A 4539-nucleotide genomic window follows, 5' to 3' on the forward strand; every position below is an offset into this window, starting at 1 on the left:
CAACTTTCACCAGTTTCATAGATCCAGTTTTCCTCTTGAGTCATTTCAGTTTATTCTCTGAGATCTTTCCTTTCCTCCTCCTCCTTTCTAGAATCTCTGGGTCTTAGTCATGATCCTTGACTTAGTAATAACTAAAATGCCCCCATCCCTGCTTTCTTTAAAGGAGCTATCTATATAGATATAGAGATGTATATAGTTTTTCCCCACTTATTGATTTGCTCTTCTCTAAGATCTCAAACTTTATGCTAAGGAAGTCCCTCTGTTTAACTCTATTGGTGTGTCTTCAGTGCCCTCTCCTTTTTCTTTCCCTGTGCTCCTGTTTAAGAGATAGTGTTTATGTATGTTTGTGCTCATAGAAAAAGAATCTGGAAGGGTGAGTTTTGTTCTCTCGTACTTTATCTTCTGAATGTTTTCAATGAGCATACATTACTCTTGTACTCAGAAAAAATAGAGCTATTTGCATTTTTAAAACAATTTATAATGTTTGTTTAGATTTTAAGCTGTTGTAAAAACAAAAAAAGAGGCTATCTTATATACTACTGGATGGGGTTATAAATTCATAGCATCTTGCCGATGAAATGTCCATTTGACACTACAATTTCTCTTCTAGGCATTAACTCTAAAGAAATACTCATATATACTCACAATGTTATGTGCTCAAAGGTGATTATTATAGTGTCATTTATTTTAAATAACCTGAAATCCTATTTCCAATAGGATACTGGATGTCCATAAAATAAACCTATGCAGCATTTATAGGATTTTTTAAAAAAATTTTAATGCTGTGGGCTATGATATTTACACAAAAAACACATGATGTATTATATCTACTGATCTATGTTTACATCTCTATATTTATTTTTACATCTACCTAGCTTTCTACATATATTAGAATTTCATTCACCATAGTGCAACAGGGAGGGGGGCATTTTGCCCCCCAGGTGTGGAGATTTGGAAATATCTGGAGACCAGCACAATTGGGGAGGGAGAGGTGCTACTGGCATCTAGTATGCAGAGGCTAGGGATGCTCTCAGTCCCTTCAATGTACAGGACAGCCTCTGACAACATAGAATTATCTGACCCAAAATGCCAAAAGTGTCCAGTTTGACAAACCCTGCAGTAGAGCATTTACATTATTCAAAAAAGTTTAAGACAAAATTTACGTCATGATCAATCCTACCAGTGATTGATCACTATTGCTAAGTTTGATATGTGTATGTATTAAATTTTCTATGATAATTTTGTGCTTTAATAAATAGCAAAAGGGTATTTTTTGAAATGAACTAATTTTTTTTATTTTAAAAATTTATTCTTCTTCAAGCTACAAATGTTTTTCACATATGAAACATACTAGTCATTGCTTAAGAAATTATATAACTTAAGAATTATAATTTCAACTCATTTACATGGAGGAATATTCCACAAAAAATCCATCATCATATATTTACTGATTCTCAACCTTCTAATCAAAGTATTAATATGTAAGTATTTATATATTTGGTTAAAATAAGGAAAAATTGTGGCATCATAATCATAATGCAATGTATTTGATATATAAAGGGCAGTGTGTTTGACTAACCAGCTCATAGTAACCTCATTACTACTCCAGTGACTGGTTTGTGAATGTATATTTCCCAGTTGTGGTTAATGAGATATAAATGTAAGTAGCTTTGGGGTCTTTGGGGAATGGTTTCTCAGCTTTTAAAAAATAGAAGAGATATAACAGATTGTTTACATAAAATAACTTAAAGAATGTATATATCAAATATTACAATTAATAAATGAATTTAGCATGATTGCTGGATATAAGGTCAATATTACAAAATTGAGTTGTATTTCTATATTTTAGCTTCAAAAATTATAAAGAAAAAAATTTTAATGCCATTCACTATAAATCAGAAAACATCAAATACCTAGGAACAAATCTAATAAAAGATATTCACAAGACCTCTGCCCAGAAATCTATATAACATTTCTGAGAGATATTAAAGAAGACCTAGATAAATTGGAGATATATCATGTTCATTGATTAGAAGACAACATTATGAAAATTAAATCAAAGAGAGATTTCTCATCAAAATGATTTATGGATTCAATCTAACTTCAGTTGAAATCCCAGCTGATTTTTTTGTAAATGGAAATTAGCCAACTGATTCTAAAATATATGTGAATATCAAAGATCCAAGAACAGCCAAAGCCATCCAGAAGAAGAAATTTGAAGGAATTTCAAAGCTACATTGCAAGGGCAACTATAAAGCCATAATCATTAAGATAGTGTGATTAAAAAAAATGGTCATGAAGAACCTAGGGGCAAGATGGCAATAAAGACGCAGACCTACTAGAGAATGGACTTGAGGACACGGGGAGGGGGAAGGGTAAGCTGGGACAAAGTAAGAGAGTGGCATAGACATATATACACTACCAAATGTAAAATAGATAGCTAGTGGGAAGCAGCCGCATAGCACAGGGAGATCAGCTCAGTGCTTTGTGACCACCTAGAGGAGTGGGATAGGGAGGGTGGGAGGCAGGGAGATGCAAGAGGGAAGAGATATGGGGATATATGTATATGTATAACTGATTCACTTTGTTATAGAGCAGAAACTAACACACCATTGTAAAGCAATTATACTCCAATAAAGATGTTAAACAAAACAAAAGATAGTGTGATTTGTGTAAAAGAATAGACAAATAGACCAATGGAACAAAGAAAAGAGTCCACAAACAGACGCACACATATATGGCTATACACACACACACACACACACACACACATATTTTCACCTGATTTACAACAAAGGTACCAATGCAGTGCTTGGGAGGAAGGACAGTCCTTTAAATAAGTGGAACTAGACTAATTGTATATCCATCCTTATGGAAAAAATAACTTTGGCTCCTAACTTACATCATACACAAAAATTAATTCCAGAAAATAAAGCTGGAAAATAATGTATAAGCATATTATCAACTGTACTTCAATAAAAGAAAGAAAGAAATGTATACATGTATAATGTATAAACATATCTTCATGACCTTGGAGTAGATGATGATATCTGAAACAGGACAGAAAAAGCACTGACAATAAAGGAAAACGTTGAAAAAATATATATCCACACACACATCCAAAAAATATCTTACGTACAGAATAAAATCAAGAAGAAAAAAAGCCAATGCAATTGAACATTGGCGCAATATTTCAACAGGCACGTCACAATATGGGACATCCAACTGACCAATAAACAAAAAATTGCCCAAACTCAGTCATGAGGGATATGCAAATTTAAATTACAATGAGATATTAGTAAACATCTACCAGAATAGCCAAAATGACAACCAGTATCAAGAGGTGGAGAAAATAAAGAAGTGGAACTCTAACTGCTGGTGGGAGTATAAACTGGTACTACCACCTGGAAAACTGTTTGGCAGTATCAAAGCTGAATTTATGCCTTTTCTATAACCCAGCAACTCCATCTGTATTAGCTTTCTATTCCTGCATAACAAATTACCACAAACTTAGTGGCTTAAAACAATGTCCATTTATTAGCTCCCAGTTTTGTAGGTTCAGAAGTCCATGCATGGCATGGCTGGGTTCTCTGCTCAGTTGTCGCACAGGGTGATGTCAGCCTGAGAAATCATTCGGCCAGTGCTATGGACTGAATGTTTGTGTCTCTCCTAAAATCCACATGTTAAAACCCTAATCCCCAATGTGGAGGTGGAGCCTTTGGAAGGTAATTAGGTTTGGATGGGTCATGGCAGTGGAGCCCCATGATGGGACTGGTGCCCTTATACGGGGATGAAAAGAACAGAGCTCTCTCTGTGTGTGAAGATACAGTAAGGTGGCCATCTGCAAACCAGGAAGCAGGCCTTCACCAGACACCAAACCTTTGGCTCCTTGATATGGGACTTCCCAGCCTCTAGAACTGTGAGAAATAAATTTTTGTTGTTTAAGCTACTCAGTCTATAGTAATTTGTTACAGCAGCCCAAACTAATTAAGACAGCCAGGCTGTGTTTCTTTCTGAGTGCTCTTCAGAAGAATCTACTTCCAAGCTCATTCAAGTTATTGGCAGAATTTAGTTCCACTTTTAGCTCCTAGAGATTTCTAAGAGTTTCTTGTAACATCAATCTCTCCATATAATTCTCTCACACTTGAATCTCTTAGAAAGCACACAGGCCAGTTTAAAGTCTCACCTGGTTGGGTCTGACTCACTCAGGATACCTCCTTATTTGAAAGTCCTGATTTGGGACCTCAATATATCTGCAAAATCTTTTCCCATATAACGTAACATAATCACAGAAGCAATATGGCATCATAATACCAGGCTCTTCTCACACTTAACGAGAGGAGTTTATACTAGGTCAAGGGTCATTAGGAGTCATCTTAGAATTCTTCCCTCTGGCGCCAGGCAATCCAGTCCGTCCCACATAGAATAGTCATTCACCTCATCTCACAGTTTCCAAATTTCTCATGGTATAGCATCAGCTCAATTCCAAAAGCTCATCTAAATCTCATCAGCTCAAAGTCCAAAATCTTATCATCTCAA

This window comes from Lagenorhynchus albirostris, chromosome X (assembly GCF_949774975.1).
Source record: "Lagenorhynchus albirostris chromosome X, mLagAlb1.1, whole genome shotgun sequence".
In the NCBI taxonomy this organism is placed as follows: domain Eukaryota; kingdom Metazoa; phylum Chordata; class Mammalia; order Artiodactyla; family Delphinidae; genus Lagenorhynchus; species Lagenorhynchus albirostris.